Raw genomic sequence first — 14,166 nt, 5'->3', positions numbered from 1 at the left:
GGCTAGGATCATCCTATGGAAATGATTTTTGGGGCACAACCTATTTACATTGTGGCCCATCAAATGGACGGTTTGGATCATCTTATGGTTTGGGCTGTACAGTCCATTTTTCTACGGTCATCCTATGGAAATGATTTTTAAGGCACAACCTATTTACATTGTGGCCCATCAAATGGACGGTTTGGATCATCCTATGGTGTAGGCTGTACAGTCCATTTTCCACAATCATCCTATGGAAATGATTTTTGAGGCACAGCCTATTTACATTGTGGCCCATCAAATGGACGGTTTGGATCATCCTATGGTGTGGGCTGTCCAGTCCATTTTCTACCGTAGGGGGTGAATATTGTAATATAAGGAGGTGAATTTATCACTGCCCTTTTTCTTGAGCTCAAGTTTTTTTTTTTTGATAGGTAAGCTCGACTTAGGTAGTCCTTAGAAGTCCACAGTTCCACTGTAATTTGGTGGTTCCTTTCGGTTATCACTAAAAAAGGAGTAATGGATCAATCACTAAATAAGGAGTAATGGATCAAGGTGCTGTGTGTTAACTTACCAACTTCTCCAAAAGCTTAAGCTGTTGGAGAAAGGCGTTATTTATCTTTTATACTTTTAACACTCCCATGCACGTGTGGCCCACTTTGGGCTGACCATCGCATGTGGACTTTTGCTATCCGGGAGGTTTGAGAACTCGAGACCTTTGGCTTTGATACCATGTTAACTTACCAACTTCTCCAAAAGCTTAAGCTGTTGGAGAAATGTGTTATTTATCTTTTATACTTTTAACACTGTATGGTCAGATTAATGTGGAGTCAACAAAAATGGGCCGGATTTGTGGTAGCTGATCTGATCAAGGAACTCGATCCCTTCACATAGCACAAGTAGAGCCCAAAAGTGATAACTTTTTCAGCTCACTTTTTCAAGTTACAGAAGATTTTGTCTTAATTCGTGTGAGGTGGCTGTTCTCTCTTGAAAAAGTGAGCTGAAATTGGGTATTGCCAAATTGCCTAGAAAATCCCCTCTTTTCTAATAATGATACTCTCTTGCTTTGAATTATTTGAGGCTAATCAAGGGGTGCAACTCGGGTCGGTTTTGGTTGAAGCCAACCCGAAACTCTAAATTCTCAACCCGATGAAGGCTAACCACACCCAACCCGAAAATTTATTATCCCAACCTGATAGTGACCTGAGCCCGACCGGATTTCCCAATTCGGGTCGGGTTGAGTCAGGTTGGATCTGGTTGAACAGGTTATGGTGATATCTTTCCCCTCTAGGTTTTTATGTTCTTAAAAGAACAAAACAATATTCATTTTTTTTAAACAAAAAATGTCGGGTTTTGATGCGGGTCGGGTCAGCCCTACACCTCAACCCGAAAACGAACCCAACCCAGCTCGGGTGCAACTTTCCTCAACCCGAATCCGAACCGACTCAGACACAACCTGACCCATGAATTTTTTTTTCGCGTGGAACCCGACCCGAGTTGCACCCTAACAATATCATAGCTACAAAGTTCAGATCCAATGATAATTTGGTGAGGTGGTTGTTTGAAGTGATAGTGTAGACACCCCATTTTGACCGTGCCCTAAACCTTCCAATTTTGTGAAAGACCCCATCAAATGAATGAATTAGGATCCCAAACTTCACCCTAAGCTAGGTTAGGGTCCCACCGAGGTCGCTGCAAAATTTCGTCGAGATCCGAGCACGTTTGCCTTGCAAACTAGCCTGGATAGTGTGCGTAGTGTAAACCAGAAAGGGGGGTGAGTTTATCCTAAGAGGGGGCGAATTAATCATGGAACAGTGCGATCCAAATCTGAATAAGGCACGGATTGCGCGTGCGCCTTATCAACTAACCGTGCGCCCATCATTTAGTAGTGCCAGTATCCCCCCGAATTTTACCTATAAATACCAAATACAAGCCTCATTTCAGAAAATTTTTGGGTTCTCTTTTTAACCCTAACAGAGAAAAAAAATCGCCCAAACCCTAACTCCCTTCTTCTTCTTCTCCGATCTCCATTTTCCGGCAAGTTCGAACTCCGGCCGGCATGCTCCTCATATTTTCTTCCTCATTTCTCACTGTTTTCCATGTTCTCTTGCACAAGCTCTAGCTAAAAGTTTTTCAAAATCTTAGATTTAAGGTAGAAACCCTTGCTTCATTGTTCCTTCTTCTCCAGCGATCTTGCCGGAGATTCAACCGGCACCACCATTACGTCTATCTCTTGCTTCTATTGCAGTCCATACAAGTTTTTTTTCTTTTATATTAGCTCAGTTTCATGCTACCAAACCCTAGATTTATTTTTTACAAACCTTAACTCAAAATCCTATTTCTCCGATCATTCTCTCCTTCTCCGGTGAAATTCCAGCCAAACTCGGGTCATGCTCCGTTTGAATAAAGTTGTGGCTGAGAAAAGTTCGATTTTACAAGTCATAGACCAGATTTATCCATGTCTGAGGTGACTTAGTGCTAAAAGAAGAAAAAGACGAGGAAAATACATTGACAAAAAGAATTATTCTTGTCTCACTCAGGTATTATTCTGAATCTTAAGAATTCTTTTGTTGAATGGTGTAAATCTAAGTGTATGCTTCTCAGATTTGTTTTCTAACAATTTAGACTTTAGAAATCATGTCCTGATAATTGATTCTTCTGCATTTGGATTTTTTGTTTTGATCATTGTGTGAATGATATTTGATCTAAGTATATGTATGTTGATTCTGTCGTTTCAATAGCTTTAACCTTGAAATTGAGTTAGGGTAACCAATTTCTAACTCATTGAGAAAGCTGATTTGGTCTTCTTATTTTTATTGCTCCTTTAGTGATGATGTTTTATATATAGTATCTATATTTGTGCTCTAACCTGTGAATATGAATGTTATCATGTTTCAATTGTTTCCCGAGCTGATTGTGGTCATACTCTTCTCTTAATTTGTTTGGGGAAACTATTATAGCATTCGATCATTCATTGAAATAAGCTAAAGGGCAAGCCCAGTTATATGCATATATATTAAATGTAATGGTGCCACGTCAGTATCATTTTGCTTATGCTCATTTGCAACGTGTTTGGGTTTTGATAGCAACTCAAGTTAATTTCGTAAAATTAGTTATTATCCTTCAATCTGAGTCGGCTCTTTCAATCTTCTTAGTTCTGTAGAGATGCATAAATCAATTTTTTTTACGTGGCCCTTTAAAGCATGGTTAACTATACAAGATGCCAGAATTGATCTTGTTAGCTGCACAAGCTAGACCTCATTATTAGTAGTTGAAGAGCTTTATGCTTCTGTTATTTTTCCAATTTGATGACATCTTGTCTTTCTCATTTTTAATAAGTTTCTCAGAGTTTCTTTCATTTTAGAAATTGTGGTAACAAGGTGATTATGAAAATATAAGATGAGTTTGTGCAAGTATGAACCTGTTGAGATTGTTCTCTTAGGGGACCTTTCATATTTCGTCAATCTTTGGATCTTCTCAAACTAAATTCTCATTTAATTCTACTGGTGTATTTCAACGAGTCTATCTGATCCCTTTATCGGTTCTCTTCCTAGGTTCGATCTCTTCTTTCTTTTATTATTGGTTTTGAAACCAAATACATGCATTTAAGCTGGGATACGAGAATGGGTAGCATAAGATAACTTTGTGTTCTGGAGAATGGTGGTGTAGGATCCCTTAGGCTATTTAAACTTTGGCAATTCAACTAGGATATAGCCTAATTGTTGGAGTTCAGTCATTTTATCTTCTTAGGAATTCATTACCAATCGTGCCACTCCCTTCATATAAGCTTTGAGAATGAGGAATCTGACTCGTGTGTTTGATGAGTTCCAATATTGATAAGATCAATTCTATGAGGTTCATATTGTGTTATTTTCTACTTGGGCTGGGTTTAGCTTCTGTTGGTATTCATGTTGGCCATTTAATTCTCTAAGTTTTAGAATAACGTGTCTTGCTTTCTTCAATTCAGAAGATGTATGTTTATAGGAAAGAAAGTTGTATAGTCATTTTACTTGATTGGAAGTTAGATACTTGTTTTTTTTCTTGGCTATGTGTCTCCATGTTGCTTTGTTAAGTCTTGCTCCCTTAGTTATGAGTTCATGTATCGTAGATATGAGTCATATACATTGCGAGGGCGATGAAGGAGTTATCCCAAGCCCATCTTTTAGGGAGACCTACTTGGTCCATGTAGTATCCCTCTTCCTTTTGTCTTTTATAAAGATAGCCTCAAGTCATTAGATCATTCCATTCATCGCCAGGGCGATGAAGGTGTTAGCCCAAGCTCATCTTTAGGGGACTTGCTCGGTCCAAGTAGCACTCCCCTCTTATTTTAGATGTACTCAGTGTTTAGAAACCCATTCATTGCAAGGGCAATGAAAGAGTTATCTAGAGCCTTTTTAGGGAGACAAGCTATGTCTCAGCATGAAATGTTTTACCCTGTTAGGAGACATGCTTTGTCTCATAGAAAGTCACACCCTTTTAGAGAGACATGCTTTGTCTCGTAGAAAAGCTTACCCTCAGGGAGACAGGCTATGTCTCATGCAGAGAAAGTTATATCCTTTAGAGACAAGCTTTGTCTCATTAGTGAATCCATCCATAGGAGACATGCCATGTCTCATTAGCACCTCTCTTAGAGTCACCAGTTTGAGAGTCAATCCTTTAGCATAAGAGTCTGTCTTTAGCTAGAGAGTCAATCTTTCAGAAGTCTGTCTTTAGCTAGAGAGTCAATCTTTCAGAAGTCTGTCCTATCATCATAGGGGTTAGGGTTCTGTCCAACCTCTCATCAAGTCATGTGATTTTTATCCACTCTTACAAGGTATAGGATGCTGTCCAACCCTTGCATAGTCGTGATTCTGTTCAATTCCCCCGCAAAGCATAGGATGCTGTCCAACCTTTGTGGGATATCAAGAGTCTGTCCTACCCTTATGATGATAGGATTCTGTCCTCTTGTGTCAAAAATTCCAAAAACATCAAAAACATCTGAAATTTCCAAAAAATCTCAAAAATCTTGAGTCAGCAAGAGTAGCTAGGAAGTCTGTTCCGAACTACGTTAGCTTGATCCCTTCCACAGGGTACGTAGTGCAGCTTGGGATCCACATCCCAAGTCCAGCCAAACCTTTAAAAAACAAACTTTTCAAACCCTCTAAAAATACAAAAATTATTCAAAACCTTTTTTCAAAAAGATCTTCCCCTAGAGTTAGGAGTCTGTCCTAGCTGTTTGGGGTATTTTAGAGTTAGGAGGCTGTCATGTTTGTATTGATATGGTATGTCCTGTCGTGTGAGTTTTCCTAGAGTTAGGAGGCCTCGAGTTGATCGGTTAGACATTTAGTTGAACTGATGGCTAGACTAGGAAGCTTATAGTCAGCCTATGGTTTTCATTAGGTTGCACAGCCTAGATACACATAGGATGTAGGGCCCACCTGCATTAGCTTAAGGCTAATCAACTTGCATTAGTTAGGGCATATAGAGAGTCCTAAAAATTATAATTCACATGAACTTAAATAATCGTGCAAAAAGCTTTAAAAACCAGTCGAGTCTAGTGGATAAAGTCTAGGATAGCGGTTCTAGATGGTTAGGCATTGTAGTTTAGAATAGGTCATCAAACTACGTTGATTCTGATTCTTCCCGAGGACGGGATACGTAGAGCATCCAGGGTGGATGGCCATTCTGGTCCGAGTCAAGTATTGCATTAGAGTTTTAGGATTCGTCTTGTCAAGTCGTGTATAGAGTTGATTTGTGTTGTGTGTTTTGTTGTGTTTTCTTACTTTCATGTATAGATCCTATACTTTTAACTGTAGCATGCATGTGTTTGCACACCAGAACTTAGACACCAATTAGGTATGACATTCATAACCTAGTTATTCTTAGGTGACACTTATTTCACTTTTTTTATGTATGCTTATTACTCATCTCCGAGACATGCATGATTAGGTAGACATCTTCTTGGAGATATGTGTTCCCATTTCACATGACTTTCGCCCAAAACTCTTCAAATCATTAAGTAAATGGCATAAGAGACCAGATGTTTGCACTTGGGCGGATGAGGTGCTCTTCAGACCTTCCAAATTCGTAACCAGGCACGAACCTTCTTTTTATATCTCTGGTTATCCGTTGCAACAGAGCATAGTATGGGATCCAGGGCCTACTTCCTTGGATGACGACTCTTCTTTGTTTAAGGTACACCTCGAATCTGGGCTAGTCCCCGAATCGAGAGGTATCTCCCTTTGTATCGCCACTCATGCTGTGAGGGGCACTTCTTTCGAGAGTTCCTTGGTAGAGCTCTCCATTCACGTCGATGATTCCAGAGAGATACTTCTTCGTGGGGGCTCGTCCCCCGCCTCTCTCAGATCGGGGTCCACAGATAGATGTGTTAGAATATGTGGGATCCAACACTTCGATTGGGTTATGATCCCACTGTTTGATCATCTTGGAGGTAGATTGGGTAAGTTGGCTAAATGAAGCAACTAGATAAATTAGCCAAGTGGATTAGAAGAGGCAAGCAAGAGAGATTAGTAAAGTAGATTTGATTAGGATTATTTTCTTCTATAATTATCTTAATTCCATGTTTATCATGTAAGAGCTCTATATAAAGCACATCTTGAGATTATTGTAAAGCATCCAAGAATAATAGAAATTCTCTAAAATTCTACATGGCATCAGAGCGGTAGATCCGAACGACCTAGGGTTGCCCACAACTTGTGTAATGCCGTTCTCCGGCGGACGGCCGATCTAGCCATCCGCCAGGCCACTATCGCTGCAAATCTTAAACTCTCATTGGGATTTCTCCAATCTCTCTTCTTCCATTCTCCGCATAGCCTCCTACCCACTGCCCTCGTAGTCTTCTTCTCGAATTAATCAACGCTACCATCTGTCTCTCTAGATCATATACACAACCAGAGATCTCGTCTTTGGTTTTAAAATATTTCTTCACATTACATCTTTGCTTGGATGATATGTTCGTTTCTAGTCTCTATGGCCTGACCATTCTCTTTTCCTTTCGTCTGCTTAAGAAGGTTCTACTAAAGCATTAGAATTGCTACTCGGCATCTATTGTCTATCATCCATCCTTGGCGTGCACCTTGTTTTCATGGTGACGAAGAATGAACAACACCGAGCAATCTGTGAATGGTATTTTCACAATCCGGTTTTGAATCCCTATGTTCAAGAGTTTCTTTTCTCTTTGATACTTGCGGTGATGATACCAATGAAGAAAAGAATGAAAAGTGATTATCATTCATCTAGGGAATTAGCAGCAACCCTCTTGTCTTTCATGAAATTTCTACCTCTGAATTCGATAGCACCACCACATTTTCTTCAAAAAATATTTAATTGCTAATAGTTCCTTTGTCTTTATGAAAACAGCCCCCATCTTTACCCAAATATCTCACCCCGAAATTTGGAATATTTGCACCCTCCTTTTCATGCACAGTTTAAATCCTCAAAGTCATTACTTTTTTTTGTTGATATTTGCCTTGTTATTCGTCGCCCATCTCTATACTTCCCTTTTTTCTCTCTTTTAGTTCTTGATCCATTTCAGTTGAGGTACCTCTTCGAGGTGCGTGCCTGAAATACATCGCTCTACTCAGTTGAGGGACCTCGATTCTTTGAGGTCCGTGCTTGAGAAAGCCAAATTCCATGAGGATTCTTTGCCGATTCATTTGTCTGGCCCATTGAGGCCCATTCTCGCCCATCGAGGCATCCTTTTGCCCATCGAGACTTTGGTCCATTGTGACCCATTTCTAGAAGGTTCGGTATTCAAATCCGGCCTAAAGACTTGCCTATTCTGACTTGAGTCCAATTCAGTTCTTTGAGGCTCTAAGCGGCTCATCTTTCATGCGACACATTCTTCAACAACAAGCGGCAATTCATCTTCAGCAATATCAAACATCAATTGTAATAGTCTGCATAAAAAAATAATTTACTTTTGTTCTTTGGGAATTTTAGTAATCAAACGCATATCGATTTTCAATCCATATATGTTTGCGGGGGGCATGTTAGAATATGTGGGATCCAACACTTCGATTGGGTTATGATCCCACCGTTGGATCATCTTGGAGGTAGATTGGGTAAGTTGGCTAAATGAAGCAACTAGATAAATTAGCCAAGTGGATTAGAAGAGGCAAGCAAGAGAGATTAGTAAAGTAGATTTGATTAGGATTATTTCCTTCTATAATTATCTTAATTCCATTCCATGTTTATCATGTAAGAGCTCTATATAAAGCACATCTTGAGATTATTGTAAAGCATCCAAGAATAATAGAAATTCTCTAAAATTCTACAAGATGCAGAAAGGGGATTGATATATGCACGATCATGTTTTGATAACATGACTAACTCACCTTATTTTACATTTATTTACGAAGTGTCAAACGCTATTACAATTCTCAAAAGGCTCTCAGCAACCAATAAAAAAAAGTTTAAAACAAAGTGAGCCATCCCATTATAAAAACCATGGTCTCAAGGGTAGCAATGGCTATTCAAAAAATATGAAAGAGTTTTTCTATTTACATCACGCATATTTACTACATATAATTCGGGCTCTAATGATTCAGAAAAGAGGTATTGTCCATCTCCCTCGCCCATTATCCCTAGTCACAAGCAATTTTTTCATCCAAATCTTTTTGTAAGCCCAATGGTTCAACCTTTGACAATATTTCTAATCTTGTTTTGATGATTCCAAAGACAAGTTGATTCATTATGTTATATACTAATAAGTTTTTATTTAGGTTGAAAGCACAACGTGAAGGAAGCTTGAATCAAGGCAATGGAGCTTGATTGAAAGATTAAGGAAGACAGAGAAGTGGAGATGGAAGATGAAAAGATCAACTTGAAGACTTAAAGACACAATTCGAAGATTAAAGTCAAGTCTTAGTTGAATTAGATTGTAAAATCCATATCTCTCACTTAGAATTCCTTAGAGACATCAAGAGGCAATTAATTAAGACCCAAACAAGTTAAATTAATCATAGAAATCAAGTGGACCCAAAGCTCAAGTGCCAAAGAGAACTTAAAAATGAAGAAGTACCAAAATGGCACTTGCTTGGTTCACCATAGGCCATTATCTTATGAATAATAGGTCTAGAGAATAGTCTAATAAATTTTAAAGTACTTTTAACAAAAATTACTATCTCTTAGCTTTCCATAGAGTATAAGAACGTCGAAATCCGATAAGAAACGAGGAAGATATGATTTTTCGAAGTTAACAACGCAAAATTAGAAATCTGTCAAAGTAGAGTGCGAATGTCCGACTTAGTATCGGATATATATATATATATATATATATATATATATATATATATATAGAGAGAGAGAGAGAGAGAGAGAGAGAGAGAGAATAGAGTTCCTAAGGTGTCACCTCATATAGCTTATATGAGGTGGCGCTCACAAAACATAAAGGCCCCACATTTTTGGGGTGATCCAAACCACTCATTTGAAAGGCCTTTAGATGGATATGGTGCCTACAAAAAATCAGGTCCATAGGATCATCCTAACCCTTTCATTTATGGAGGTTAAAAATGGGCAGATTTATAGAGGTTTATACCCATCCATTTCAACCTCCGCAAATGGAAGGGTTAGGATGATCCTATGAAGTTGATTTTTTGGGCACACCCTATCTATGTGAGGGCGTATCAAATGAATGCTTTGGATCATCCAAACAAAGTGGGCCCCTTATGTTTTTAAGCGCCACCTCATATAAGCTATATGAGGTGACACCTTAGGAACTCTATTCTCATATATATATATATAGGGGAAAGTGATTGTGAGCGGCCCCTCATATAAGCTTATATGAGGTGACCACTAAAAACATGATGGGCCCACATTTTTGGGGTGATCCGAACCGGTCATTTGATAGGCCCTGGCATAGATAAGAGGTGCCCAAAAATCAGCTCCATAGGATCATCCTAACCCTTCGTACTGTGGAGGTGAAAGAGGGGAAAATGGACGGAAAAGTGGGCAAATTTATACCCGCCCATTTCCCCCTCTTTCACCTCCACAGTTTGAAGGGTTGGGATGATCCTATGGAGCTGATTTTTTGGGCACCCCTATCTATGTCAGAGCCTATCAAATGACCGGTTCGGATCACCCAAAAAATTTGGGCCCACCATGTTTTTAGCGGTCACCTCATATAAGCTTATATGAGGGGCCGCTCACAATCACTTTCCCTATATATATATATATATATATATATATATATATATATATATATATATATATATATATATATATATATATATATATATGAGAAAAGTGAGTCTAGTCTGCCGAGTAGAAAACAATCTCTAGTCCTCCCATATTATAAGCTGTTGGATCTTGAGTGAATGATCGAAGATGTTATTTTAAAAACATTTGAGTGCTAAAAACATTCCAGCGCTAAAAATACCCCAAAACCCACTTCAGCTCTACAAAGAAAAAAGACAGAGAAAGGGTTTCGGCTTGGGTTTCGGCTTCTCTCCCTCATTCCTCATTCGTGTTTGAAGATCAAAACAGGTACTTTCTCTCTAACTCTCTCCTCTTTCAAGATCTCTCTCAGATTTCTTCATTTTTTTTCCTTTAGAAGCAGATTTCTCTCGAGGCTCTCAGATTGAATCAGATTTCTTCTTCTTCTTTTTTTTTTTTTTACTTTTCTCATATATAGTGAAAGATCTGTAGCTTTTTTTGGTTCGAAAGCTACGGTTTTTTTTTTTTTGGTTCGAAACCCTAGTTTTATGTAACTTTTCTCATATCCATGGATTTCAAGGGAGTTTTTAAGATGGGTTTTCAAGAGAGTTTTTTGGTTCGAAAGATCTGTAACTTTTCTCATATCCATGGATTTGAAGATGGGTTTCTATGTTGTTTAGAAACTAGGGTTTTGTAGCTGCTGTTTTGGGATGCTTCCAGGGAGTTTTTTTCCCACAAATCATATGAGAATAAATAAACCCATCTTGTGATGAACTCAAGTGGGCCCCATGACTTCATGTAGCCTCTGCTTTTACACCAGATGCATTGCTATTGAGTCAAGTTCTTTTCTTCTTTTCATTGAATAAAGATTCAAGTAATTGCCTCACTTAGGCCCTGTTTGTTTTGGATTTTGAGAACCCATTGTGAGTTAAAAAGTGATTATTGGACTAAAAATTTAACGTAAATTTGATCCAATAATCAGTTTTGGGCTGACAATCGGTTCTCAAAATCCATAACAGGGCCTTAGTAGGAAGGAAAGCTTCTCAGTAGCTAAACACACCTGCTGATCCTATCCCTTGATCCATCACGCCTTGCTAGGGCTCTTCCAAAAAAGCCAAACCATTGATTTTTTTTATTTTTATTTTTAACTTTTCTCTGTTTTTTGCTAGGGATTTTTTTCCTTCTCACTTCAGTCTTATGAGAAGGGATTGAAGACATTGTATAGAACCGATGGATAGGAGTAATGAGTTGGAACCTTGTGTGTTATCTATTGATCAAATTGATGTAAATATGTTACTTTTGATTGAAGATACATGGTCGGAGTCTCAAGGAGTAAATGAGAAAGCTGGTGGAGATGAATTAGTTATGGTTGATGGGGATGGAAATCTTAATGAGGCTGCTTTGGTACAAGGTGATAATGATGTGGGATGTAGTGGGAACTTTAGTACACCTATTAAGGATGATTGTTAGGGCAATGTACGTATTGTACCATTTGTTGGTTTGGAGTTTGAGAACGAAGTAGCTGCCTATCAGTATTATAATTTATACGCATTGGTTACAGGCTTTGGAATTCGGAAAGCTAAGACTGCTACTTTGAAGAAGGATACTAAAGTTGTAATATGGAGGAGATTCGTATGTGATAAAGAGGGGTTTAGAAACTCGAATGATAAGAGACAGGCTGGAAAAGAAGTGAAAGTGCGTCGCCATAAGCGGGAGGGTTGTGAAGCGAAGTTGGAGATATTACGCAAAAATGGTAACTGGGTTGTCACTGCTTTTCAACCCACTCATTGTCATGCTCTCACTTCCCCTGACAGAATACGATTAGATCGTTCACATAATGGATTCCATTAGAGCAATGCCTGTAAGAATTTGATAGATTTGCTCCGAGATAGTGGATTGCCGCCTGCTGGTATTGCGAGGGCTATTAATGAGTCATGTAAAGGATCAGCTGCACAAATCACAACCAATCAAGTGGTTTCCCATTTGAGAATACGACGACAGAACAATATGGGGAGAGAAGCAGTCATAGTAGCAGAACATTTCCAAAAGAAATGATCAGAAGATCCCAACTTCTTGTTTTCTATGGAGTTGGATGAGGTGGGCAATTTAAGATCTATGTTTTGGGTTGACGCATGGGCAAGGACTGCGTACCTAACATTTAGTGACGTAATTATTTTCGATGTTATGTACAAGACTAATAGGTATCAGATGCCTTTCGCTCCATTTACTGGGGTGAACCATCATAGACAGTCTGCCCTCTTTGGATGTGCACTACTAGCAGACGAGAAGGAAGAGACGTTTACATGGTTGTTTGAGCAATGGTTGAGGTGTATGTTTGGGAAGGCTCATGGTTGCATAATAACCGATATGGATGGGGCAATGCGAAACGCAATTCATAGTGTATTCCCTACTACTCGCCATCGGTTCTGCTATTGGCACATCAAGAAGCATCTAGTTGAGCATATTCCAGCTTTTAGAGACCCAACTAGTGACTTTGAAAAAGATTATTCTCATTGGTTTTATAGGAAAAAAATATCAGATTCTGAGATGGAGTGGAAAAAGATGGTTGAGAAATATAACATTGGTGAAAAAGACTGGCTAGCGAAAATGTGGGAGTTGCGGAGTCATTGGGTGCCAGTTTATTTTAGAGGCACGTTCACTGCTGACATGGTATCCAGTTCACGTAGTGAGAGCATAAATGCCTTCTTTGATGGCTTCGTCAATCAAAATACAGCTTTACAAGAATTTGTCCAACAATATGATAGGGCACTCTTTGCTCGTCGTAAGTTCGAATCTCAAGAAGACTTCAATACTAAATCAACAAAAGCTGTATTGAAAGGAAAAAATCGGTTGGAAGCATAAGCAGGAGATTGTTATATGAGGGCATTGTTTACCATATTCCAAAACGAGTTTACTGAAAGTATTGATTTGTGGGAAGAGGAGACATGTAAGAATGGCAACGTCATCGAATACATCGTTGGTTTCAGTGATGACCCAATATGGAAATGGTCGAAGGTTGTGTATGAGGAATCTAAAGAGGGCGTGAAGGCTACATGTGCATGTGCGAAGTTTGAAATTGAGGGGATTTTATGTAGACATATACTCCGCATTATGACCTTGAAGCGTTTAACGAGCATTCCTGCGAGATATATCTTACATAGATGGATTGTTGGGGCGAGATATCATGTTGGTGGTGGAGTGCCTGCAGGAGAAGAAGATAGTGATGACGCTACTCCTCTTCAGAAATGGTGCTTGATAGGAAAGCATCAACACCTTCTAGAAGAAATGCAGAGTGATAAGAGTCTCTTCAAGAAGATGAATGAAGCTTTTGATGCTTGGTTAGCGGAATGTGAACAGAAGAAGAAGTTGGTTGAGCAAATTTCAATGCCATGCAGTGGCAGCCAAGTGCATCCCCTGAGATTGTTATTCCCGATCCCAAAGTTGTGAGAGGCAAAGGTCGCCCGAAAAAGGCAACACAACATAAATCTCCTTTAGAGGAGTCTCAAACCCAGCGCAAGAGGAAGAAGTATGGAATTTGTGGTCGTTTGGGCCATTACCAGACAACGTGTAAAAAGAAAAAGGAGGTTTGGTTTACTGCTAACGTTTTCCTTTTTTTTCCTTAAATATTTATTGTTCACGGGATTTAACATGTTGTTCCTTTTTTTCTTTACTATACATGTCAATAGATGCCCACAACGGAGGTGCATGAGGATGAAGATGTAGAGGAAGACAAAGAGGCAGAGGAGGAAGAAGAAGAAGAAGACCTGAATATAGATTGAACAACAATATGGAGGGAATGATTTTTTTTCCTTCTCATGTAATGGCCGTTTTGACTAACTCATGTATGCACATTTACAGTTATGCACATATTTTATCCTTTTCATTGAATAATTTCTACTTCACATGAAATGGTTTATTTGTATCAGTTGTAATAGCCAGATGATGATCCTTTATTCTTGTTCATGCAGGGCATTTGAAGTTCCAAACAGATTGTGTGCATTCTGCGATTTGCTTTGGGCTTACAATCTCTTG

General features: G+C 38.9%; 1 pseudogene; it reads left to right on the top strand.

Moving 5' to 3' along the window:
* The first annotated feature begins 12,216 nt into the window (after nt 1-12,216).
* Nucleotides 12,217-12,996, top strand: LOC143861345 (protein FAR1-RELATED SEQUENCE 5 pseudogene; annotated as a pseudogene).
* Nucleotides 12,997-14,166: the final 1,170 nt, after the last annotated feature.

The sequence above is a fragment of the Tasmannia lanceolata genome, unplaced genomic scaffold (genome assembly GCF_043159265.1).
Source record: "Tasmannia lanceolata isolate RefF3 unplaced genomic scaffold, GAP_Taslan_0.1 ptg000037l, whole genome shotgun sequence".
NCBI classification, from domain to species: Eukaryota; Viridiplantae; Streptophyta; class Magnoliopsida; order Canellales; family Winteraceae; genus Tasmannia; species Tasmannia lanceolata.
Note: the sequence above shows the minus strand (reverse complement) of the source record. Positions and strands in the feature narration are given on the sequence as shown.